Genomic DNA, 26,299 nt, shown 5'->3' with positions numbered 1-26,299 from the left:
GCTGTGTCCAGGCCCAGGAGCCTTAGCACTGTGCTGTGATGTCACTCAATACCACTGACATCACTAGGTGTAAACAACATCTCTCCTTTGCTGTGTATGTGACTATGGAGCTGTTTGGTGATGTCGTCTATTATGGCCTTCATAGAAGCAACAGGAGATTGTTGCATCCATCTAGAACCCTCAGAACTACAGTGCTATGATGTCACTCACTTCCACAGGCCTTGCAGAGTGTAAACAACAACAACCCAGCTTTGTTGTGTATGTAACCATAGGGATTTGTGATGTCACCTAGAACCTTCACAGCAGCGACAGCTTTATGAGGAGCATCAGCACTGCTCTGCCTGAGCAGAACCATCACCGCCATAGGTTGTCAAATAACCCGGATTTAACCCACACAGGTAAGTCCAATGGGGTGCAGGCATGTCCTCTATGCTTACAGCTTCCCGTGGGTGTTGGTTTGATACCGTTTGGGGACAGCCAAGGAGGCATCTGCAGGCAACAAAGGTAGGTGTGTGCTTGTGTGTGTGTTTCCTATGCAGATCCTAAGCCCAGTGTCACATGCAAGTAGGAGGAGTAAGAAGGGTTCCTGGCAAATCCGGGTTATGGATTGCATTTAAAAAGGCCCCGTGGGAGTGCAATGGGCCCTGTCTTGCTGCTTAGCAATAATGGTATGGGTTTAGGTTCTGCTGTGTGTACTGGTGGTTGACTGCCCCCCAGCCCAGAGTGTGCATGGAAAATTGTCTGGCAGCCTCCCTGACAGCAAGCAGTGATAGTGCCCATGAAGGGGACCTTGTTGGGCCCGCCCCTTTCACGGTTATCGCTTCTCGGCCTTTTGGCTAAGATCAAGTGTAGTATCTGTTCTTATCAGTTTAATATCTGATACGTCCCCTATCTGGGGACCATATATTAAATGGATTTTTGAGAACGGGGGCCGATTTCGAAGCTTGCTTCCGTCGCCCTATGCATTGACCCGATATGGCAGTATCTTCGGGTACAGTGCACCACCCCCTTACAGGGTTAAAAAGAAAGATTCCTACTTTCATTGCTACCTGCTTGCTGGCTAGCCAGCTAGCCAGCCCTGTGGGCCTTGCTGCTGCAGCCAAAAAACAAAAGGTGGTGCTGCTGCTGCTGCTTCTGCTGCTTCTGCTTGTGTCTGGCCGCTGTTGGAGCGTCCAGGCACAGGACTTCTGCTGCTGCTGACTAAATGGCCTCCTTAATTGGATCATTTGAGTAGCCAGCACACCTGTGCAGGTAGGGCATGACATGATAGGCAGCTGCCTTGATAGCGGGTGGGTGCTGAATGTTCCTAATTGACAAAATAAGATTAATGCTTATGAAGAAATATAAAATCTCATCCCTTCCCCAATATCGCGCCACACCCCTACCCCTTAATTCCCTGGTTGAACTTGATGGACATATGTCTTTTTTCGACCGTACTAACTATGTAACTATGTAACATAACATGGGGGGGGGGGGGGTCTCCTGGCTGTTCACACAGGTGTGTCATTGCTGTACATTGACCATGCATTGCTTCTGTGGTATTGCAAAGGCAAAGACAAATGCTTCCAGCCATCCATTGCACTAATGGATTGGTCATCAGCTGGCTGTCTATGTCCCGCATCAATATAGACCAAAGTACAGAGGGTTAGGCTATGCTATTGTGCACCTACCTGATGCATCAGAAGGTGCGAGGCCCTTGCTAAATTCTGTGCACAGACTTTGAGATCTATACTTTAGACTGTATCTAAACCTGCTCCAACATGGACTGACATTCTGGCCTACTTTCAGCCGATGCGACTTGTCTGTCGCTGAACAGTCGCTTTTTATGTATTCAGCACCTATGTATAATGTTGTAAAAATGCTCTAGAAGCTAAAGTCGCAGAAATGTCACACATATTTGGCCTGCAACTTTCTGTGCGACAAATTCAGACAGGAAAAATCAGTATAAATCCTTAGAAAATTATCCCCCAGTGTCTCCATCTGCTGGCGGTATTGAATAAGCATTGCTGCACTGATGGGGTATGCATTAGACGAAAAAAAAGAAGAAAAAGAAGAATAATACGCCCAGAAAAGAGGCGAAAAGGAGAAAAACGTAAAAAAACGTGAAAAAAAAGTAAGAGGAAGAGAAGGGAAAAAAAGGTGGAAATGGGTTTAAAAGTGATTTCGGCGGAGAAATATATATATATATATATATATATATATATATATATATATATATATATATGCGCACACACACACATAGATATAAACGTATTCTCCGTTGAGATATTGCAGCCGCTGCTGTGTCCAGGCCCAGGAGCCTTAGCACTGTGCTGTGATGTCACTCAATACCACTGACATCACTAGGTGTAAACAACATCTCTCCTTTGCTGTGTATGTGACTATGGAGCTGTTTGGTGATGTCGTCTATTACGGCCTTCATAGAAGCAACAGGAGATTGTTGCATCCATCTTGAACCCTCAGAACTACAGTGCTATGATGTCACTCACTTCCACAGGCCTTGCAGAGTGTAAACAACAACAACCCAGCTTTGTTGTGTATGTAACCAAAGGGATTTGTGATGTCACCTAGAACCTTCACAGCAGCGACAGCTTTATGAGGAGCATCAGCACTGCTCTGCCTGAGCAGAACCATCACCGCCATAGGTTGTCAAATAACCCGGATTTAACCCACACAGGTAAGTCCAATGGGGTGCAGGCATGTCCTCTATGCTTACAGCTTCCCGTGGGTGTTGGTTTGATACCGTTTGGGGACAGCCAAGGAGGCATCTGCAGGCAACAAAGGTAGGTGTGTGCTTGTGTGTGTGTTTCCTATGCAGATCCTAAGCCCAGTGTCACATGCAAGTAGGAGGAGTAAGAAGGGTTCCTGGCAAATCCGGGTTATGGATTGCATTTAAAAAGGCCCCGTGGGAGTGCAATGGGCCCCTGTCTTGCTGCTTAGCAATAATGGTATGGGTTTAGGTTCTGCTGTGTGTACTGGTGGTTGACTGCCCCCCAGCCCAGAGTGTGCATGGAAAATTGTCTGGCAGCCTCCCTGACAGCAAGCAGTGATAGTGCCCATGAAGGGGACCTTGTTGGGCCCGCCCCTTTCACGGTTATCGCTTCTCGGCCTTTTGGCTAAGATCAAGTGTAGTATCTGTTCTTATCAGTTTAATATCTGATACGTCCCCTATCTGGGGACCATATATTAAATGGATTTTTGAGAACGGGGGCCGATTTCGAAGCTTGCTTCCGTCGCCCTATGCATTGACCCGATATGGCAGTATCTTCGGGTACAGTGCACCACCCCCTTACAGGGTTAAAAAGAAAGATTCCTACTTTCATTGCTACCTGCTTGCTGGCTAGCCAGCTAGCCAGCCCTGTGGGCCTTGCTGCTGCTGCAGCCAAAAAACAAAAGGTGGTGCTGCTGCTGCTTCTGCTGCTTCTGCTTCTGCTTGTGTCTGGCCCCTGTTGGAGCGTCCAGGCACAGGACTTCTGCTGCTGCTGACTAAATGGCCTCCTTAATTGGATCATTTGAGTAGCCAGCACACCTGTGCAGGTAGGGCATGACATGATAGGCAGCTGCCTTGATAGCGGGTGGGTGCTGAATGTTCCTAATTGACAAAATAAGATTAATGCTTATGAAGAAATATAAAATCTCATCCCTTCCCCAATATCGCGCCACACCCCTACCCCTTAATTCCCTGGTTGAACGTGATGGACATATGTCTTTTTTCGACCGTACTAACTATGTAACTATGTAACATAACATGGGGGGGGGGGGGGGGGGGGGTCTCCTGGCTGTTCACACAGGTGTGTCATTGCTGTACATTGACCATGCATTGCTTCTGTGGTATTGCAAAGGCAAAGACAAATGCTTCCAGCCATCCATTGCACTAATGGATTGGTCATCAGCTGGCTGTCTATGTCCCGCATCAATATAGACCAAAGTACAGAGGGTTAGGCTATGCTATTGTGCACCTACCTGATGCATCAGAAGGTGCGAGGCCCTTGCTAAATTCTGTGCACAGACTTTGAGATCTATGCTTTAGACTGTATCTAAACCTGCTCCAACATGGACTGACATTCTGGCCTACTTTCAGCCGATGCGACTTGTCTGTCGCTGAACAGTCGCTTTTTATGTATTCAGCACCTATGTATAATGTTGTAAAAATGCTCTAGAAGCTAAAGTCGCAGAAATGTCACACATATTTGGCCTGCAACTTTCTGTGCGACAAATTCAGACAGGAAAAATCAGTATAAATCCTTAGAAAATTATCCCCCAGTGTCTCCATCTGCTGGCGGTATTGAATAAGCATTGCTGCACTGATGGGGTATGCATTAGACGAAAAAAAAGAAGAAAAAGAAGAATAATACGCCCAGAAAAGAGGCGAAAAGGAGAAAAACGTAAAAAAACGTGAAAAAAAAGTAAGAGGAAGAGAAGGGAAAAAAAGGTGGAAATGGGTTTAAAAGTGATTTCGGCGGAGAATATATATATATATATATATATATATATATATATATATATATATATATATATATATATGCGCACACACACACATAGATATAAACGTATTCTCCGTTGAGATATTGCAGCCGCTGCTGTGTCCAGGCCCAGGAGCCTTAGCACTGTGCTGTGATGTCACTCAATACCACTGACATCACTAGGTGTAAACAACATCTCTCCTTTGCTGTGTATGTGACTATGGAGCTGTTTGGTGATGTCGTCTATTACGGCCTTCATAGAAGCAACAGGAGATTGTTGCATCCATCTTGAACCCTCAGAACTACAGTGCTATGATGTCACTCACTTCCACAGGCCTTGCAGAGTGTAAACAACAACAACCCAGCTTTGTTGTGTATGTAACCAAAGGGATTTGTGATGTCACCTAGAACCTTCACAGCAGCGACAGCTTTATGAGGAGCATCAGCACTGCTCTGCCTGAGCAGAACCATCACCGCCATAGGTTGTCAAATAACCCGGATTTAACCCACACAGGTAAGTCCAATGGGGTGCAGGCATGTCCTCTATGCTTACAGCTTCCCGTGGGTGTTGGTTTGATACCGTTTGGGGACAGCCAAGGAGGCATCTGCAGGCAACAAAGGTAGGTGTGTGCTTGTGTGTGTGTTTCCTATGCAGATCCTAAGCCCAGTGTCACATGCAAGTAGGAGGAGTAAGAAGGGTTCCTGGCAAATCCGGGTTATGGATTGCATTTAAAAAGGCCCCGTGGGAGTGCAATGGGCCCCTGTCTTGCTGCTTAGCAATAATGGTATGGGTTTAGGTTCTGCTGTGTGTACTGGTGGTTGACTGCCCCCCAGCCCAGAGTGTGCATGGAAAATTGTCTGGCAGCCTCCCTGACAGCAAGCAGTGATAGTGCCCATGAAGGGGACCTTGTTGGGCCCGCCCCTTTCACGGTTATCGCTTCTCGGCCTTTTGGCTAAGATCAAGTGTAGTATCTGTTCTTATCAGTTTAATATCTGATACGTCCCCTATCTGGGGACCATATATTAAATGGATTTTTGAGAACGGGGGCCGATTTCGAAGCTTGCTTCCGTCGCCCTATGCATTGACCCGATATGGCAGTATCTTCGGGTACAGTGCACCACCCCCTTACAGGGTTAAAAAGAAAGATTCCTACTTTCATTGCTACCTGCTTGCTGGCTAGCCAGCTAGCCAGCCCTGTGGGCCTTGCTGCTGCTGCAGCCAAAAAACAAAAGGTGGTGCTGCTGCTGCTTCTGCTGCTTCTGCTTCTGCTTGTGTCTGGCCCCTGTTGGAGCGTCCAGGCACAGGACTTCTGCTGCTGCTGACTAAATGGCCTCCTTAATTGGATCATTTGAGTAGCCAGCACACCTGTGCAGGTAGGGCATGACATGATAGGCAGCTGCCTTGATAGCGGGTGGGTGCTGAATGTTCCTAATTGACAAAATAAGATTAATGCTTATGAAGAAATATAAAATCTCATCCCTTCCCCAATATCGCGCCACACCCCTACCCCTTAATTCCCTGGTTGAACGTGATGGACATATGTCTTTTTTCGACCGTACTAACTATGTAACTATGTAACATAACATGGGGGGGGGGGGGGGGGTCTCCTGGCTGTTCACACAGGTGTGTCATTGCTGTACATTGACCATGCATTGCTTCTGTGGTATTGCAAAGGCAAAGACAAATGCTTCCAGCCATCCATTGCACTAATGGATTGGTCATCAGCTGGCTGTCTATGTCCCGCATCAATATAGACCAAAGTACAGAGGGTTAGGCTATGCTATTGTGCACCTACCTGATGCATCAGAAGGTGCGAGGCCCTTGCTAAATTCTGTGCACAGACTTTGAGATCTATGCTTTAGACTGTATCTAAACCTGCTCCAACATGGACTGACATTCTGGCCTACTTTCAGCCGATGCGACTTGTCTGTCGCTGAACAGTCGCTTTTTATGTATTCAGCACCTATGTATAATGTTGTAAAAATGCTCTAGAAGCTAAAGTCGCAGAAATGTCACACATATTTGGCCTGCAACTTTCTGTGCGACAAATTCAGACAGGAAAAATCAGTATAAATCCTTAGAAAATTATCCCCCAGTGTCTCCATCTGCTGGCGGTATTGAATAAGCATTGCTGCACTGATGGGGTATGCATTAGACGAAAAAAAAGAAGAAAAAGAAGAATAATACGCCCAGAAAAGAGGCGAAAAGGAGAAAAACGTAAAAAAACGTGAAAAAAAAGTAAGAGGAAGAGAAGGGAAAAAAAGGTGGAAATGGGTTTAAAAGTGATTTCGGCGGAGAAATATATATATATATATATATATATATATATATATATATATATATGCGCACACACACACATAGATATAAACGTATTCTCCGTTGAGATATTGCAGCCGCTGCTGTGTCCAGGCCCAGGAGCCTTAGCACTGTGCTGTGATGTCACTCAATACCACTGACATCACTAGGTGTAAACAACATCTCTCCTTTGCTGTGTATGTGACTATGGAGCTGTTTGGTGATGTCGTCTATTACGGCCTTCATAGAAGCAACAGGAGATTGTTGCATCCATCTTGAACCCTCAGAACTACAGTGCTATGATGTCACTCACTTCCACAGGCCTTGCAGAGTGTAAACAACAACAACCCAGCTTTGTTGTGTATGTAACCAAAGGGATTTGTGATGTCACCTAGAACCTTCACAGCAGCGACAGCTTTATGAGGAGCATCAGCACTGCTCTGCCTGAGCAGAACCATCACCGCCATAGGTTGTCAAATAACCCGGATTTAACCCACACAGGTAAGTCCAATGGGGTGCAGGCATGTCCTCTATGCTTACAGCTTCCCGTGGGTGTTGGTTTGATACCGTTTGGGGACAGCCAAGGAGGCATCTGCAGGCAACAAAGGTAGGTGTGTGCTTGTGTGTGTGTTTCCTATGCAGATCCTAAGCCCAGTGTCACATGCAAGTAGGAGGAGTAAGAAGGGTTCCTGGCAAATCCGGGTTATGGATTGCATTTAAAAAGGCCCCGTGGGAGTGCAATGGGCCCCTGTCTTGCTGCTTAGCAATAATGGTATGGGTTTAGGTTCTGCTGTGTGTACTGGTGGTTGACTGCCCCCCAGCCCAGAGTGTGCATGGAAAATTGTCTGGCAGCCTCCCTGACAGCAAGCAGTGATAGTGCCCATGAAGGGGACCTTGTTGGGCCCGCCCCTTTCACGGTTATCGCTTCTCGGCCTTTTGGCTAAGATCAAGTGTAGTATCTGTTCTTATCAGTTTAATATCTGATACGTCCCCTATCTGGGGACCATATATTAAATGGATTTTTGAGAACGGGGGCCGATTTCGAAGCTTGCTTCCGTCGCCCTATGCATTGACCCGATATGGCAGTATCTTCGGGTACAGTGCACCACCCCCTTACAGGGTTAAAAAGAAAGATTCCTACTTTCATTGCTACCTGCTTGCTGGCTAGCCAGCTAGCCAGCCCTGTGGGCCTTGCTGCTGCTGCAGCCAAAAAACAAAAGGTGGTGCTGCTGCTGCTTCTGCTTCTGCTTGTGTCTGGCCCCTGTTGGAGCGTCCAGGCACAGGACTTCTGCTGCTGCTGACTAAATGGCCTCCTTAATTGGATCATTTGAGTAGCCAGCACACCTGTGCAGGTAGGGCATGACATGATAGGCAGCTGCCTTGATAGCGGGTGGGTGCTGAATGTTCCTAATTGACAAAATAAGATTAATGCTTATGAAGAAATATAAAATCTCATCCCTTCCCCAATATCGCGCCACACCCCTACCCCTTAATTCCCTGGTTGAACGTGATGGACATATGTCTTTTTTCGACCGTACTAACTATGTAACTATGTAACATAACATGGGGGGGGGGGGGGGGGGGGGTCTCCTGGCTGTTCACACAGGTGTGTCATTGCTGTACATTGACCATGCATTGCTTCTGTGGTATTGCAAAGGCAAAGACAAATGCTTCCAGCCATCCATTGCACTAATGGATTGGTCATCAGCTGGCTGTCTTTGTCCCGCATCAATATAGACCAAAGTACAGAGGGTTAGGCTATGCTATTGTGCACCTACCTGATGCATCAGAAGGTGCGAGGCCCTTGCTAAATTCTGTGCACAGACTTTGAGATCTATGCTTTAGACTGTATCTAAACCTGCTCCAACATGGACTGACATTCTGGCCTACTTTCAGCCGATGCGACTTGTCTGTCGCTGAACAGTCGCTTTTTATGTATTCAGCACCTATGTATAATGTTGTAAAAATGCTCTAGAAGCTAAAGTCGCAGAAATGTCACACATATTTGGCCTGCAACTTTCTGTGCGACAAATTCAGACAGGAAAAATCAGTATAAATCCTTAGAAAATTATCCCCCAGTGTCTCCATCTGCTGGCGGTATTGAATAAGCATTGCTGCACTGATGGGGTATGCATTAGACGAAAAAAAAGAAGAAAAAGAAGAATAATACGCCCAGAAAAGAGGCGAAAAGGAGAAAAACGTAAAAAAACGTGAAAAAAAAGTAAGAGGAAGAGAAGGGAAAAAAAGGTGGAAATGGGTTTAAAAGTGATTTCGGCGGAGAAATATATATATATATATATATATATATATATATATATATATATATATATATGCGCACACACACACATAGATATAAACGTATTCTCCGTTGAGATATTGCAGCCGCTGCTGTGTCCAGGCCCAGGAGCCTTAGCACTGTGCTGTGATGTCACTCAATACCACTGACATCACTAGGTGTAAACAACATCTCTCCTTTGCTGTGTATGTGACTATGGAGCTGTTTGGTGATGTCGTCTATTACGGCCTTCATAGAAGCAACAGGAGATTGTTGCATCCATCTTGAACCCTCAGAACTACAGTGCTATGATGTCACTCACTTCCACAGGCCTTGCAGAGTGTAAACAACAACAACCCAGCTTTGTTGTGTATGTAACCAAAGGGATTTGTGATGTCACCTAGAACCTTCACAGCAGCGACAGCTTTATGAGGAGCATCAGCACTGCTCTGCCTGAGCAGAACCATCACCGCCATAGGTTGTCAAATAACCCGGATTTAACCCACACAGGTAAGTCCAATGGGGTGCAGGCATGTCCTCTATGCTTACAGCTTCCCGTGGGTGTTGGTTTGATACCGTTTGGGGACAGCCAAGGAGGCATCTGCAGGCAACAAAGGTAGGTGTGTGCTTGTGTGTGTGTTTCCTATGCAGATCCTAAGCCCAGTGTCACATGCAAGTAGGAGGAGTAAGAAGGGTTCCTGGCAAATCCGGGTTATGGATTGCATTTAAAAAGGCCCCGTGGGAGTGCAATGGGCCCCTGTCTTGCTGCTTAGCAATAATGGTATGGGTTTAGGTTCTGCTGTGTGTACTGGTGGTTGACTGCCCCCCAGCCCAGAGTGTGCATGGAAAATTGTCTGGCAGCCTCCCTGACAGCAAGCAGTGATAGTGCCCATGAAGGGGACCTTGTTGGGCCCGCCCCTTTCACGGTTATCGCTTCTCGGCCTTTTGGCTAAGATCAAGTGTAGTATCTGTTCTTATCAGTTTTCATGCTGGTGGGGATGGGTGCTGCATGGAGGATGCAGGTGTACCAGGGCTTTCCGGGGCTGGTTCTGAGGAATCAGCTCAACGGCTGCCCCGATGTGACCTGTTCCCTCCGGGTCTCGCCATGAGGCTGAGAGGGTCTAGAGCCGAGGTACTTTTGTGCCTCGGGGATTGGTGACCCCGAGGTGCCGAAACTCACTGGGAGAATAGACTCACTGAGTTGAAGCACGGGCACCATAATCTCTTCACCTTGTGGCACTCACCTCTTGATTCCCGGCCTTCTGGCTAGGATCAGAGAAATTTTTATAGATCCGGCCGGATGTCCGGGCAGTATATCTGCACACATTCACTTATTTATTTCTTTTTTGTCTCACTGTGTCACTTTTTGCGTGTTGTGTGTTCACAGGATTTGTCAGGATGCGGTAGCCCTTCTGGGTGTCCCTCCTGGCGGTCTAGGGGAGGTGTGTGTGGCCATTAGGTTCCGCACCTCCCTGCAAACACCCCGGGTACTCCTGCTTTGGCAGGGTACCTACCGTAATCGGCTCTGCGGGCAGATACCTTGGCCAACGCCAAGGGGGATGCCGGGAGCATTTGTGGTCCCCTAGTAGCTTCGGCGAAAAGGGACATCGAACCTGGAACCTCGCAGGTACCTTTTGGTCCGGAGGCGAAGGGTAAGGTTTGTTGGGGGGCCTCTCTCCTATCGGAGAAGGGCTTGCGATAGACCGCATCCTTTGTGCACGTTTTTTTAGTGTAACACGTTTGCACTTTTTCTTGCACTTTCGGTGAATCGAAAGCACGTTCCTCGGCTTTAGATAAAAAAAAAAAAAATCTGTTCTTATCAGTTTAATATCTGATACGTCCCCTATCTGGGGACCATATATTAAATGGATTTTTGAGAACGGGGGCCGATTTCGAAGCTTGCTTCCGTCGCCCTATGCATTGACCCGATATGGCAGTATCTTCGGGTACAGTGCACCACCCCCTTACAGGGTTAAAAAGAAAGATTCCTACTTTCATTGCTACCTGCTTGCTGGCTAGCCAGCTAGCCAGCCCTGTGGGCCTTGCTGCTGCTGCAGCCAAAAAACAAAAGGTGGTGCTGCTGCTGCTTCTGCTGCTTCTGCTTCTGCTTGTGTCTGGCCCCTGTTGGAGCGTCCAGGCACAGGACTTCTGCTGCTGCTGACTAAATGGCCTCCTTAATTGGATCATTTGAGTAGCCAGCACACCTGTGCAGGTAGGGCATGACATGATAGGCAGCTGCCTTGATAGCGGGTGGGTGCTGAATGTTCCTAATTGACAAAATAAGATTAATGCTTATGAAGAAATATAAAATCTCATCCCTTCCCCAATATCGCGCCACACCCCTACCCCTTAATTCCCTGGTTGAACGTGATGGACATATGTCTTTTTTCGACCGTACTAACTATGTAACTATGTAACATAACATGGGGGGGGGGGGGGGGGTCTCCTGGCTGTTCACACAGGTGTGTCATTGCTGTACATTGACCATGCATTGCTTCTGTGGTATTGCAAAGGCAAAGACAAATGCTTCCAGCCATCCATTGCACTAATGGATTGGTCATCAGCTGGCTGTCTATGTCCCGCATCAATATAGACCAAAGTACAGAGGGTTAGGCTATGCTATTGTGCACCTACCTGATGCATCAGAAGGTGCGAGGCCCTTGCTAAATTCTGTGCACAGACTTTGAGATCTATGCTTTAGACTGTATCTAAACCTGCTCCAACATGGACTGACATTCTGGCCTACTTTCAGCCGATGCGACTTGTCTGTCGCTGAACAGTCGCTTTTTATGTATTCAGCACCTATGTATAATGTTGTAAAAATGCTCTAGAAGCTAAAGTCGCAGAAATGTCACACATATTTGGCCTGCAACTTTCTGTGCGACAAATTCAGACAGGAAAAATCAGTATAAATCCTTAGAAAATTATCCCCCAGTGTCTCCATCTGCTGGCGGTATTGAATAAGCATTGCTGCACTGATGGGGTATGCATTAGACGAAAAAAAAGAAGAAAAAGAAGAATAATACGCCCAGAAAAGAGGCGAAAAGGAGAAAAACGTAAAAAAACGTGAAAAAAAAGTAAGAGGAAGAGAAGGGAAAAAAAGGTGGAAATGGGTTTAAAAGTGATTTCGGCGGAGAAATATATATATATATATATATATATATATATATATATATATATATATGCGCACACACACACATAGAGATAAACGTATTCTCCGTTGAGATATTGCAGCCGCTGCTGTGTCCAGGCCCAGGAGCCTTAGCACTGTGCTGTGATGTCACTCAATACCACTGACATCACTAGGTGTAAACAACATCTCTCCTTTGCTGTGTATGTGACTATGGAGCTGTTTGGTGATGTCGTCTATTACGGCCTTCATAGAAGCAACAGGAGATTGTTGCATCCATCTTGAACCCTCAGAACTACAGTGCTATGATGTCACTCACTTCCACAGGCCTTGCAGAGTGTAAACAACAACAACCCAGCTTTGTTGTGTATGTAACCAAAGGGATTTGTGATGTCACCTAGAACCTTCACAGCAGCGACAGCTTTATGAGGAGCATCAGCACTGCTCTGCCTGAGCAGAACCATCACCGCCATAGGTTGTCAAATAACCCGGATTTAACCCACACAGGTAAGTCCAATGGGGTGCAGGCATGTCCTCTATGCTTACAGCTTCCCGTGGGTGTTGGTTTGATACCGTTTGGGGACAGCCAAGGAGGCATCTGCAGGCAACAAAGGTAGGTGTGTGCTTGTGTGTGTGTTTCCTATGCAGATCCTAAGCCCAGTGTCACATGCAAGTAGGAGGAGTAAGAAGGGTTCCTGGCAAATCCGGGTTATGGATTGCATTTAAAAAGGCCCCGTGGGAGTGCAATGGGCCCCTGTCTTGCTGCTTAGCAATAATGGTATGGGTTTAGGTTCTGCTGTGTGTACTGGTGGTTGACTGCCCCCCAGCCCAGAGTGTGCATGGAAAATTGTCTGGCAGCCTCCCTGACAGCAAGCAGTGATAGTGCCCATGAAGGGGACCTTGTTGGGCCCGCCCCTTTCACGGTTATCGCTTCTCGGCCTTTTGGCTAAGATCAAGTGTAGTATCTGTTCTTATCAGTTTAATATCTGATACGTCCCCTATCTGGGGACCATATATTAAATGGATTTTTGAGAACGGGGGCCGATTTCGAAGCTTGCTTCCGTCGCCCTATGCATTGACCCGATATGGCAGTATCTTCGGGTACAGTGCACCACCCCCTTACAGGGTTAAAAAGAAAGATTCCTACTTTCATTGCTACCTGCTTGCTGGCTAGCCAGCTAGCCAGCCCTGTGGGCCTTGCTGCTGCTGCAGCCAAAAAACAAAAGGTGGTGCTGCTGCTGCTTCTGCTGCTTCTGCTTCTGCTTGTGTCTGGCCCCTGTTGGAGCGTCCAGGCACAGGACTTCTGCTGCTGCTGACTAAATGGCCTCCTTAATTGGATCATTTGAGTAGCCAGCACACCTGTGCAGGTAGGGCATGACATGATAGGCAGCTGCCTTGATAGCGGGTGGGTGCTGAATGTTCCTAATTGACAAAATAAGATTAATGCTTATGAAGAAATATAAAATCTCATCCCTTCCCCAATATCGCGCCACACCCCTACCCCTTAATTCCCTGGTTGAACGTGATGGACATATGTCTTTTTTCGACCGTACTAACTATGTAACTATGTAACATAACATGGGGGGGTCTCCTGGCTGTTCACACAGGTGTGTCATTGCTGTACATTGACCATGCATTGCTTCTGTGGTATTGCAAAGGCAAAGACAAATGCTTCCAGCCATCCATTGCACTAATGGATTGGTCATCAGCTGGCTGTCTATGTCCCGCATCAATATAGACCAAAGTACAGAGGGTTAGGCTATGCTATTGTGCACCTACCTGATGCATCAGAAGGTGCGAGGCCCTTGCTAAATTCTGTGCACAGACTTTGAGATCTATGCTTTAGACTGTATCTAAACCTGCTCCAACATGGACTGACATTCTGGCCTACTTTCAGCCGATGCGACTTGTCTGTCGCTGAACAGTCGCTTTTTATGTATTCAGCACCTATGTATAATGTTGTAAAAATGCTCTAGAAGCTAAAGTCGCAGAAATGTCACACATATTTGGCCTGCAACTTTCTGTGCGACAAATTCAGACAGGAAAAATCAGTATAAATCCTTAGAAAATTATCCCCCAGTGTCTCCATCTGCTGGCGGTATTGAATAAGCATTGCTGCACTGATGGGGTATGCATTAGACGAAAAAAAAGAAGAAAAAGAAGAATAATACGCCCAGAAAAGAGGCGAAAAGGAGAAAAACGTAAAAAAACGTGAAAAAAAAGTAAGAGGAAGAGAAGGGAAAAAAAGGTGGAAATGGGTTTAAAAGTGATTTCGGCGGAGAAATATATATATATATATATATATATATATATATATATATATATATATATATATATATGCGCACACACACACATAGATATAAACGTATTCTCCGTTGAGATATTGCAGCCGCTGCTGTGTCCAGGCCCAGGAGCCTTAGCACTGTGCTGTGATGTCACTCAATACCACTGACATCACTAGGTGTAAACAACATCTCTCCTTTGCTGTGTATGTGACTATGGAGCTGTTTGGTGATGTCGTCTATTACGGCCTTCATAGAAGCAACAGGAGATTGTTGCATCCATCTTGAACCCTCAGAACTACAGTGCTATGATGTCACTCACTTCCACAGGCCTTGCAGAGTGTAAACAACAACAACCCAGCTTTGTTGTGTATGTAACCAAAGGGATTTGTGATGTCACCTAGAACCTTCACAGCAGCGACAGCTTTATGAGGAGCATCAGCACTGCTCTGCCTGAGCAGAACCATCACCGCCATAGGTTGTCAAATAACCCGGATTTAACCCACACAGGTAAGTCCAATGGGGTGCAGGCATGTCCTCTATGCTTACAGCTTCCCGTGGGTGTTGGTTTGATACCGTTTGGGGACAGCCAAGGAGGCATCTGCAGGCAACAAAGGTAGGTGTGTGCTTGTGTGTGTGTTTCCTATGCAGATCCTAAGCCCAGTGTCACATGCAAGTAGGAGGAGTAAGAAGGGTTCCTGGCAAATCCGGGTTATGGATTGCATTTAAAAAGGCCCCGTGGGAGTGCAATGGGCCCCTGTCTTGCTGCTTAGCAATAATGGTATGGGTTTAGGTTCTGCTGTGTGTACTGGTGGTTGACTGCCCCCCAGCCCAGAGTGTGCATGGAAAATTGTCTGGCAGCCTCCCTGACAGCAAGCAGTGATAGTGCCCATGAAGGGGACCTTGTTGGGCCCGCCCCTTTCACGGTTATCGCTTCTCGGCCTTTTGGCTAAGATCAAGTGTAGTATCTGTTCTTATCAGTTTAATATCTGATACGTCCCCTATCTGGGGACCATATATTAAATGGATTTTTGAGAACGGGGGCCGATTTCGAAGCTTGCTTCCGTCGCCCTATGCATTGACCCGATATGGCAGTATCTTCGGGTACAGTGCACCACCCCCTTACAGGGTTAAAAAGAAAGATTCCTACTTTCATTGCTACCTGCTTGCTGGCTAGCCAGCTAGCCAGCCCTGTGGGCCTTGCTGCTGCTGCAGCCAAAAAACAAAAGGTGGTGCTGCTGCTGCTTCTGCTTCTGCTGCTTCTGCTTCTGCTTGTGTCTGGCCCCTGTTGGAGCGTCCAGGCACAGGACTTCTGCTGCTGCTGACTAAATGGCCTCCTTAATTGGATCATTTGAGTAGCCAGCACACCTGTGCAGGTAGGGCATGACATGATAGGCAGCTGCCTTGATAGCGGGTGGGTGCTGAATGTTCCTAATTGACAAAATAAGATTAATGCTTATGAAGAAATATAAAATCTCATCCCTTCCCCAATATCGCGCCACACCCCTACCCCTTAATTCCCTGGTTGAACGTGATGGACATATGTCTTTTTTCGACCGTACTAACTATGTAACTATGTAACATAACATGGGGGGGGGGGGGGGGGTCTCCTGGCTGTTCACACAGGTGTGTCATTGCTGTACATTGACCATGCATTGCTTCTGTGGTATTGCAAAGGCAAAGACAAATGCTTCCAGCCATCCATTGCACTAATGGATTGGTCATCAGCTGGCTGTCTATGTCCCGCATCAATATAGACCAAAGTACAGAGGGTTAGGCTATGCTATTGTGCACCTACCTGATGCATCAGAAGGTGCGAGGCCCTTGCTAAATTCTGTGCACAGACTTTGAGATCTATGCTTTAGACTGTATCTAAACCTGCTCCAACATGGACTGACATTCTGGCCTACTTTCAGCCGATGCGACTTGTCTGTCGCTGAACAGTCGCTTTTTATGTATTCAGCACCTATGTATAATGTTGTAAAAATGCTCTAGAAGCTAAAGTCGCAGAAATGTCACACATATTTGGCCTGCAACTTTCTGTGCGACAAATTCAGACAGGAAAAATCAGTATAAATCCTTAGAAAATTATCCCCCAGTGTCTCCATCTGCTGGCGGTATTGAATAAGCATTGCTGCACTGATGGGGTATGCATTAGACGAAAAAAAAGAAGAAAAAGAAGAATAATACGCCCAGAAAAGAGGCGAAAAGGAGAAAAACGTAAAAAAACGTGAAAAAAAAGTAAGAGGAAGAGAAGGGAAAAAAAGGTGGAAATGGGTTTAAAAGTGATTTCGGCGGAGAAATATATATATATATATATATATATATATATATATATATATATATATATGCGCACACACACACATAGATATAAACGTATTCTCCGTTGAGATATTGCAGCCGCTGCTGTGTCCAGGCCCAGGAGCCTTAGCACTGTGCTGTGATGTCACTCAATACCACTGACATCACTAGGTGTAAACAACATCTCTCCTTTGCTGTGTATGTGACTATGGAGCTGTTTGGTGATGTCGTCTATTACGGCCTTCATAGAAGCAACAGGAGATTGTTGCATCCATCTTGAACCCTCAGAACTACAGTGCTATGATGTCACTCACTTCCACAGGCCTTGCAGAGTGTAAACAACAACAACCCAGCTTTGTTGTGTATGTAACCAAAGGGATTTGTGATGTCACCTAGAACCTTCACAGCAGCGACAGCTTTATGAGGAGCATCAGCACTGCTCTGCCTGAGCAGAACCATCACCGCCATAGGTTGTCAAATAACCCGGATTTAACCCACACAGGTAAGTCCAATGGGGTGCAGGCATGTCCTCTATGCTTACAGCTTCCCGTGGGTGTTGGTTTGATACCGTTTGGGGACAGCCAAGGAGGCATCTGCAGGCAACAAAGGTAGGTGTGTGCTTGTGTGTGTGTTTCCTATGCAGATCCTAAGCCCAGTGTCACATGCAAGTAGGAGGAGTAAGAAGGGTTCCTGGCAAATCCGGGTTATGGATTGCATTTAAAAAGGCCCCGTGGGAGTGCAATGGGCCCCTGTCTTGCTGCTTAGCAATAATGGTATGGGTTTAGGTTCTGCTGTGTGTACTGGTGGTTGACTGCCCCCCAGCCCAGAGTGTGCATGGAAAATTGTCTGGCAGCCTCCCTGACAGCAAGCAGTGATAGTGCCCATGAAGGGGACCTTGTTGGGCCCGCCCCTTTCACGGTTATCGCTTCTCGGCCTTTTGGCTAAGATCAAGTGTAGTATCTGTTCTTATCAGTTTAATATCTGATACGTCCCCTATCTGGGGACCATATATTAAATGGATTTTTGAGAACGGGGGCCGATTTCGAAGCTTGCTTCCGTCGCCCTATGCATTGACCCGATATGGCAGTATCTTCGGGTACAGTGCACCACCCCCTTACAGGGTTAAAAAGAAAGATTCCTACTTTCATTGCTACCTGCTTGCTGGCTAGCCAGCTAGCCAGCCCTGTGGGCCTTGCTGCTGCTGCAGCCAAAAAACAAAAGGTGGTGCTGCTGCTGCTTCTGCTGCTTCTGCTTCTGCTTGTGTCTGGCCCCTGTTGGAGCGTCCAGGCACAGGACTTCTGCTGCTGCTGACTAAATGGCCTCCTTAATTGGATCATTTGAGTAGCCAGCACACCTGTGCAGGTAGGGCATGACATGATAGGCAGCTGCCTTGATAGCGGGTGGGTGCTGAATGTTCCTAATTGACAAAATAAGATTAATGCTTATGAAGAAATATAAAATCTCATCCCTTCCCCAATATCGCGCCACACCCCTACCCCTTAATTCCCTGGTTGAACGTGATGGACATATGTCTTTTTTCGACCGTACTAACTATGTAACTATGTAACATAACATGGGGGGGGGGGGGGGGGTCTCCTGGCTGTTCACACAGGTGTGTCATTGCTGTACATTGACCATGCATTGCTTCTGTGGTATTGCAAAGGCAAAGACAAATGCTTCCAGCCATCCATTGCACTAATGGATTGGTCATCAGCTGGCTGTCTATGTCCCGCATCAATATAGACCAAAGTACAGAGGGTTAGGCTATGCTATTGTGCACCTACCTGATGCATCAGAAGGTGCGAGGCCCTTGCTAAATTCTGTGCACAGACTTTGAGATCTATGCTTTAGACTGTATCTAAACCTGCTCCAACATGGACTGACATTCTGGCCTACTTTCAGCCGATGCGACTTGTCTGTCGCTGAACAGTCGCTTTTTATGTATTCAGCACCTATGTATAATGTTGTAAAAATGCTCTAGAAGCTAAAGTCGCAGAAATGTCACACATATTTGGCCTGCAACTTTCTGTGCGACAAATTCAGACAGGAAAAATCAGTATAAATCCTTAGAAAATTATCCCCCAGTGTCTCCATCTGCTGGCGGTATTGAATAAGCATTGCTGCACTGATGGGGTATGCATTAGACGAAAAAAAAGAAGAAAAAGAAGAATAATACGCCCAGAAAAGAGGCGAAAAGGAGAAAAACGTAAAAAAACGTGAAAAAAAAGTAAGAGGAAGAGAAGGGAAAAAAAGGTGGAAATGGGTTTAAAAGTGATTTCGGCGGAGAAATATATATATATATATATATATATATATATATATATATATATATGCGCACACACACACATAGATATAAACGTATTCTCCGTTGAGATATTGCAGCCGCTGCTGTGTCCAGGCCCAGGAGCCTTAGCACTGTGCTGTGATGTCACTCAATACCACTGACATCACTAGGTGTAAACAACATCTCTCCTTTGCTGTGTATGTGACTATGGAGCTGTTTGGTGATGTCGTCTATTACGGCCTTCATAGAAGCAACAGGAGATTGTTGCATCCATCTTGAACCCTCAGAACTACAGTGCTATGATGTCACTCACTTCCACAGGCCTTGCAGAGTGTAAACAACAACAACCCAGCTTTGTTGTGTATGTAACCAAAGGGATTTGTGATGTCACCTAGAACCTTCACAGCAGCGACAGCTTTATGAGGAGCATCAGCACTGCTCTGCCTGAGCAGAACCATCACCGCCATAGGTTGTCAAATAACCCGGATTTAACCCACACAGGTAAGTCCAATGGGGTGCAGGCATGTCCTCTATGCTTACAGCTTCCCGTGGGTGTTGGTTTGATACCGTTTGGGGACAGCCAAGGAGGCATCTGCAGGCAACAAAGGTAGGTGTGTGCTTGTGTGTGTGTTTCCTATGCAGATCCTAAGCCCAGTGTCACATGCAAGTAGGAGGAGTAAGAAGGGTTCCTGGCAAATCCGGGTTATGGATTGCATTTAAAAAGGCCCCGTGGGAGTGCAATGGGCCCCTGTCTTGCTGCTTAGCAATAATGGTATGGGTTTAGGTTCTGCTGTGTGTACTGGTGGTTGACTGCCCCCCAGCCCAGAGTGTGCATGGAAAATTGTCTGGCAGCCTCCCTGACAGCAAGCAGTGATAGTGCCCATGAAGGGGACCTTGTTGGGCCCGCCCCTTTCACGGTTATCGCTTCTCGGCCTTTTGGCTAAGATCAAGTGTAGTATCTGTTCTTATCAGTTTAATATCTGATACGTCCCCTATCTGGGGACCATATATTAAATGGATTTTTGAGAACGGGGGCCGATTTCGAAGCTTGCTTCCGTCGCCCTATGCATTGACCCGATATGGCAGTATCTTCGGGTACAGTGCACCACCCCCTTACAGGGTTAAAAAGAAAGATTCCTACTTTCATTGCTACCTGCTTGCTGGCTAGCCAGCTAGCCAGCCCTGTGGGCCTTGCTGCTGCTGCAGCCAAAAAACAAAAGGTGGTGCTGCTGCTGCTTCTGCTGCTTCTGCTTCTGCTTGTGTCTGGCCCCTGTTGGAGCGTCCAGGCACAGGACTTCTGCTGCTGCTGACTAAATGGCCTCCTTAATTGGATCATTTGAGTAGCCAGCACACCTGTGCAGGTAGGGCATGACATGATAGGCAGCTGCCTTGATAGCGGGTGGGTGCTGAATGTTCCTAATTGACAAAATAAGATTAATGCTTATGAAGAAATATAAAATCTCATCCCTTCCCCAATATCGCGCCACACCCCTACCCCTTAATTCCCTGGTTGAACGTGATGGACATATGTCTTTTTTCGACCGTACTAACTATGTAACTATGTAACATAACATGGGGGGGGGGGGGGGGGGTCTCCTGGCTGTTCACACAGGTGTGTCATTGCTGTACATTGACCATGCATTGCTTCTGTGGTATTGCAAAGGCAAAGACAAATGCTTCCAGCCATCCATTGCACTAATGGATTGGTCATCAGCTGGCTGTCTATGTCCCGCATCAATATAGACCAAAGTACAGAGGGTTAGGCTATGCTATTGTGCACCTACCTGATGCATCAGAAGGTGCGAGGCCCTTGCTAAATTCTGTGCACAGACTTTGAGATCTATGCTTTAGACTGTATCTAAACCTGCTCCAACATGGACTGACATTCTGGCCTACTTTCAGCCGATGCGACTTGTCTGTCGCTGAACAGTCGCTTTTTATGTATTCAGCACCTATGTATAATGTTGTAAAAATGCTCTAGAAGCTAAAGTCGCAGAAATGTCACACATATTTGGCCTGCAACTTTCTGTGCGACAAATTCAGACAGGAAAAATCAGTATAAATCCTTAGAAAATTATCCCCCAGTGTCTCCATCTGCTGGCGGTATTGAATAAGCATTGCTGCACTGATGGGGTATGCATTAGACGAAAAAAAAGAAGAAAAAGAAGAATAATACGCCCAGAAAAGAGGCGAAAAGGAGAAAAACGTAAAAAAACGTGAAAAAAAAGTAAGAGGAAGAGAAGGGAAAAAAAGGTGGAAATGGGTTTAAAAGTGATTTCGGCGGAGAAATATATATATATATATATATATATATATATATATATATATATATATGCGCACACACACACATAGATATAAACGTATTCTCCGTTGAGATATTGCAGCCGCTGCTGTGTCCAGGCCCAGGAGCCTTAGCACTGTGCTGTGATGTCACTCAATACCACTGACATCACTAGGTGTAAACAACATCTCTCCTTTGCTGTGTATGTGACTATGGAGCTGTTTGGTGATGTCGTCTATTACGGCCTTCATAGAAGCAACAGGAGATTGTTGCATCCATCTTGAACCCTCAGAACTACAGTGCTATGATGTCACTCACTTCCACAGGCCTTGCAGAGTGTAAACAACAACAACCCAGCTTTGTTGTGTATGTAACCAAAGGGATTTGTGATGTCACCTAGAACCTTCACAGCAGCGACAGCTTTATGAGGAGCATCAGCACTGCTCTGCCTGAGCAGAACCATCACCGCCATAGGTTGTCAAATAACCCGGATTTAACCCACACAGGTAAGTCCAATGGGGTGCAGGCATGTCCTCTATGCTTACAGCTTCCCGTGGGTGTTGGTTTGATACCGTTTGGGGACAGCCAAGGAGGCATCTGCAGGCAACAAAGGTAGGTGTGTGCTTGTGTGTGTGTTTCCTATGCAGATCCTAAGCCCAGTGTCACATGCAAGTAGGAGGAGTAAGAAGGGTTCCTGGCAAATCCGGGTTATGGATTGCATTTAAAAAGGCCCCGTGGGAGTGCAATGGGCCCCTGTCTTGCTGCTTAGCAATAATGGTATGGGTTTAGGTTCTGCTGTGTGTACTGGTGGTTGACTGCCCCCCAGCCCAGAGTGTGCATGGAAAATTGTCTGGCAGCCTCCCTGACAGCAAGCAGTGATAGTGCCCATGAAGGGGACCTTGTTGGGCCCGCCCCTTTCACGGTTATCGCTTCTCGGCCTTTTGGCTAAGATCAAGTGTAGTATCTGTTCTTATCAGTTTAATATCTGATACGTCCCCTATCTGGGGACCATATATTAAATGGATTTTTGAGAACGGGGGCCGATTTCGAAGCTTGCTTCCGTCGCCCTATGCATTGACCCGATATGGCAGTATCTTCGGGTACAGTGCACCACCCCCTTACAGGGTTAAAAAGAAAGATTCCTACTTTCATTGCTACCTGCTTGCTGGCTAGCCAGCTAGCCAGCCCTGTGGGCCTTGCTGCTGCTGCAGCCAAAAAACAAAAGGTGGTGCTGCTGCTGCTTCTGCTGCTTCTGCTTCTGCTTGTGTCTGGCCCCTGTTGGAGCGTCCAGGCACAGGACTTCTGCTGCTGCTGACTAAATGGCCTCCTTAATTGGATCATTTGAGTAGCCAGCACACCTGTGCAGGTAGGGCATGACATGATAGGCAGCTGCCTTGATAGCGGGTGGGTGCTGAATGTTCCTAATTGACAAAATAAGATTAATGCTTATGAAGAAATATAAAATCTCATCCCTTCCCCAATATCGCGCCACACCCCTACCCCTTAATTCCCTGGTTGAACGTGATGGACATATGTCTTTTTTCGACCGTACTAACTATGTAACTATGTAACATAACATGGGGGGGGGGGGTCTCCTGGCTGTTCACACAGGTGTGTCATTGCTGTACATTGACCATGCATTGCTTCTGTGGTATTGCAAAGGCAAAGACAAATGCTTCCAGCCATCCATTGCACTAATGGATTGGTCATCAGCTGGCTGTCTATGTCCCGCATCAATATAGACCAAAGTACAGAGGGTTAGGCTATGCTATTGTGCACCTACCTGATGCATCAGAAGGTGCGAGGCCCTTGCTAAATTCTGTGCACAGACTTTGAGATCTATGCTTTAGACTGTATCTAAACCTGCTCCAACATGGACTGACATTCTGGCCTACTTTCAGCCGATGCGACTTGTCTGTCGCTGAACAGTCGCTTTTTATGTATTCAGCACCTATGTATAATGTTGTAAAAATGCTCTAGAAGCTAAAGTCGCAGAAATGTCACACATATTTGGCCTGCAACTTTCTGTGCGACAAATTCAGACAGGAAAAATCAGTATAAATCCTTAGAAAATTATCCCCCAGTGTCTCCATCTGCTGGCGGTATTGAATAAGCATTGCTGCACTGATGGGGTATGCATTAGACGAAAAAAAAGAAGAAAAAGAAGAATAATACGCCCAGAAAAGAGGCGAAAAGGAGAAAAACGTAAAAAAACGTGAAAAAAAAGTAAGAGGAAGAGAAGGGAAAAAAAGGTGGAAATGGGTTTAAAAGTGATTTCGGCGGAGAAATATATATATATATATATATATATATATATATATATATATATATATATGCGCACACACACACATAGATATAAACGTATTCTCCGTTGAGATATTGCAGCCGCTGCTGTGTCCAGGCCCAGGAGCCTTAGCACTGTGCTGTGATGTCACTCAATACCACTGACATCACTAGGTGTAAACAACATCTCTCCTTTGCTGTGTATGTGACTATGGAGCTGTTTGGTGATGTCGTCTATTACGGCCTTCATAGAAGCAACAGGAGATTGTTGCATCCATCTTGAACCCTCAGAACTACAGTGCTATGATGTCACTCACTTCCACAGGCCTTGCAGAGTGTAAACAACAACAACCCAGCTTTGTTGTGTATGTAACCAAAGGGATTTGTGATGTCACCTAGAACCTTCACAGCAGCGACAGCTTTATGAGGAGCATCAGCACTGCTCTGCCTGAGCAGAACCATCACCGCCATAGGTTGTCAAATAACCCGGATTTAACCCACACAGGTAAGTCCAATGGGGTGCAGGCATGTCCTCTATGCTTACAGCTTCCCGTGGGTGTTGGTTTGATACCGTTTGGGGACAGCCAAGGAGGCATCTGCAGGCAACAAAGGTAGGTGTGTGCTTGTGTGTGTGTTTCCTATGCAGATCCTAAGCCCAGTGTCACATGCAAGTAGGAGGAGTAAGAAGGGTTCCTGGCAAATCCGGGTTATGGATTGCATTTAAAAAGGCCCCGTGGGAGTGCAATGGGCCCCTGTCTTGCTGCTTAGCAATAATGGTATGGGTTTAGGTTCTGCTGTGTGTACTGGTGGTTGACTGCCCCCCAGCCCAGAGTGTGCATGGAAAATTGTCTGGCAGCCTCCCTGACAGCAAGCAGTGATAGTGCCCATGAAGGGGACCTTGTTGGGCCCGCCCCTTTCACGGTTATCGCTTCTCGGCCTTTTGGCTAAGATCAAGTGTAGTATCTGTTCTTATCAGTTTAATATCTGATACGTCCCCTATCTGGGGACCATATATTAAATGGATTTTTGAGAACGGGGGCCGATTTCGAAGCTTGCTTCCGTCGCCCTATGCATTGACCCGATATGGCAGTATCTTCGGGTACAGTGCACCACCCCCTTACAGGGTTAAAAAGAAAGATTCCTACTTTCATTGCTACCTGCTTGCTGGCTAGCCAGCTAGCCAGCCCTGTGGGCCTTGCTGCTGCTGCAGCCAAAAAACAAAAGGTGGTGCTGCTGCTGCTTCTGCTTCTGCTGCTTCTGCTTCTGCTTGTGTCTGGCCCCTGTTGGAGCGTCCAGGCACAGGACTTCTGCTGCTGCTGACTAAATGGCCTCCTTAATTGGATCATTTGAGTAGCCAGCACACCTGTGCAGGTAGGGCATGACATGATAGGCAGCTGCCTTGATAGCGGGTGGGTGCTGAATGTTCCTAATTGACAAAATAAGATTAATGCTTATGAAGAAATATAAAATCTCATCCCTTCCCCAATATCGCGCCACACCCCTACCCCTTAATTCCCTGGTTGAACGTGATGGACATATGTCTTTTTTCGACCGTACTAACTATGTAACTATGTAACATAACATGGGGGGGGGGGGGGGGTCTCCTGGCTGTTCACACAGGTGTGTCATTGCTGTACATTGACCATGCATTGCTTCTGTGGTATTGCAAAGGCAAAGACAAATGCTTCCAGCCATCCATTGCACTAATGGATTGGTCATCAGCTGGCTGTCTATGTCCCGCATCAATATAGACCAAAGTACAGAGGGTTAGGCTATGCTATTGTGCACCTACCTGATGCATCAGAAGGTGCGAGGCCCTTGCTAAATTCTGTGCACAGACTTTGAGATCTATGCTTTAGACTGTATCTAAACCTGCTCCAACATGGACTGACATTCTGGCCTACTTTCAGCCGATGCGACTTGTCTGTCGCTGAACAGTCGCTTTTTATGTATTCAGCACCTATGTATAATGTTGTAAAAATGCTCTAGAAGCTAAAGTCGCAGAAATGTCACACATATTTGGCCTGCAACTTTCTGTGCGACAAATTCAGACAGGAAAAATCAGTATAAATCCTTAGAAAATTATCCCCCAGTGTCTCCATCTGCTGGCGGTATTGAATAAGCATTGCTGCACTGATGGGGTATGCATTAGACGAAAAAAAAGAAGAAAAAGAAGAATAATACGCCCAGAAAAGAGGCGAAAAGGAGAAAAACGTAAAAAAACGTGAAAAAAAAGTAAGAGGAAGAGAAGGGAAAAAAAGGTGGAAATGGGTTTAAAAGTGATTTCGGCGGAGAAATATATATATATATATATATATATATATATATATATATATATATATATGCGCACACACACACATAGATATAAACGTATTCTCCGTTGAGATATTGCAGCCGCTGCTGTGTCCAGGCCCAGGAGCCTTAGCACTGTGCTGTGATGTCACTCAATACCACTGACATCACTAGGTGTAAACAACATCTCTCCTTTGCTGTGTATGTGACTATGGAGCTGTTTGGTGATGTCGTCTATTACGGCCTTCATAGAAGCAACAGGAGATTGTTGCATCCATCTTGAACCCTCAGAACTACAGTGCTATGATGTCACTCACTTCCACAGGCCTTGCAGAGTGTAAACAACAACAACCCAGCTTTGTTGTGTATGTAACCAAAGGGATTTGTGATGTCACCTAGAACCTTCACAGCA

The 26,299-nt window shown here is 46.3% G+C and overlaps 10 non-coding genes and 2 pseudogenes across 10 annotated transcripts; all 12 read left to right on the top strand.

The window, feature by feature from the left end:
• The first annotated feature begins 816 nt into the window (after positions 1 to 816).
• On the top strand, positions 817 to 1,007 carry LOC130327384 (U2 spliceosomal RNA). The gene has a single exon (XR_008871772.1). It is a non-coding gene; the product is annotated as a U2 spliceosomal RNA (small nuclear RNA).
• Positions 1,008 to 3,096: 2,089 nt separating this feature from the next.
• LOC130327382 (U2 spliceosomal RNA) lies at positions 3,097 to 3,287 on the top strand. Its single transcript, XR_008871771.1, has one exon. It is a non-coding gene; the product is annotated as a U2 spliceosomal RNA (small nuclear RNA).
• A 2,109-nt stretch (positions 3,288 to 5,396) lies between these two features.
• LOC130327381 (U2 spliceosomal RNA) lies at positions 5,397 to 5,587 on the top strand. The gene has a single exon (XR_008871770.1). It is a non-coding gene; the product is annotated as a U2 spliceosomal RNA (small nuclear RNA).
• A 2,092-nt stretch (positions 5,588 to 7,679) lies between these two features.
• On the top strand, positions 7,680 to 7,870 carry LOC130327380 (U2 spliceosomal RNA). Its single transcript, XR_008871769.1, has one exon. It is a non-coding gene; the product is annotated as a U2 spliceosomal RNA (small nuclear RNA).
• A 2,093-nt stretch (positions 7,871 to 9,963) lies between these two features.
• Positions 9,964 to 10,123, top strand: LOC130327386 (U2 spliceosomal RNA; annotated as a pseudogene).
• Positions 10,124 to 10,816: 693 nt separating this feature from the next.
• On the top strand, positions 10,817 to 10,996 carry LOC130327385 (U2 spliceosomal RNA; annotated as a pseudogene).
• Positions 10,997 to 13,090: 2,094 nt separating this feature from the next.
• LOC130327379 (U2 spliceosomal RNA) lies at positions 13,091 to 13,281 on the top strand. Its single transcript, XR_008871768.1, has one exon. It is a non-coding gene; the product is annotated as a U2 spliceosomal RNA (small nuclear RNA).
• Positions 13,282 to 15,375: 2,094 nt separating this feature from the next.
• On the top strand, positions 15,376 to 15,566 carry LOC130327390 (U2 spliceosomal RNA). Its single transcript, XR_008871776.1, has one exon. It is a non-coding gene; the product is annotated as a U2 spliceosomal RNA (small nuclear RNA).
• A 2,102-nt stretch (positions 15,567 to 17,668) lies between these two features.
• On the top strand, positions 17,669 to 17,859 carry LOC130327389 (U2 spliceosomal RNA). Its single transcript, XR_008871775.1, has one exon. It is a non-coding gene; the product is annotated as a U2 spliceosomal RNA (small nuclear RNA).
• Positions 17,860 to 19,951: 2,092 nt separating this feature from the next.
• Positions 19,952 to 20,142, top strand: LOC130327388 (U2 spliceosomal RNA). The gene has a single exon (XR_008871774.1). It is a non-coding gene; the product is annotated as a U2 spliceosomal RNA (small nuclear RNA).
• Positions 20,143 to 22,237: 2,095 nt separating this feature from the next.
• On the top strand, positions 22,238 to 22,428 carry LOC130327387 (U2 spliceosomal RNA). The gene has a single exon (XR_008871773.1). It is a non-coding gene; the product is annotated as a U2 spliceosomal RNA (small nuclear RNA).
• A 2,091-nt stretch (positions 22,429 to 24,519) lies between these two features.
• LOC130327378 (U2 spliceosomal RNA) lies at positions 24,520 to 24,710 on the top strand. Its single transcript, XR_008871767.1, has one exon. It is a non-coding gene; the product is annotated as a U2 spliceosomal RNA (small nuclear RNA).
• The last annotated feature ends 1,589 nt before the right edge of the window (positions 24,711 to 26,299 follow it).

Source organism: Hyla sarda, unplaced genomic scaffold (assembly GCF_029499605.1).
Source record: "Hyla sarda isolate aHylSar1 unplaced genomic scaffold, aHylSar1.hap1 scaffold_2981, whole genome shotgun sequence".
NCBI lineage: Eukaryota > Metazoa > Chordata > Amphibia > Anura > Hylidae > Hyla > Hyla sarda.
This window is presented reverse-complemented; position numbering and strand designations above follow the sequence as displayed.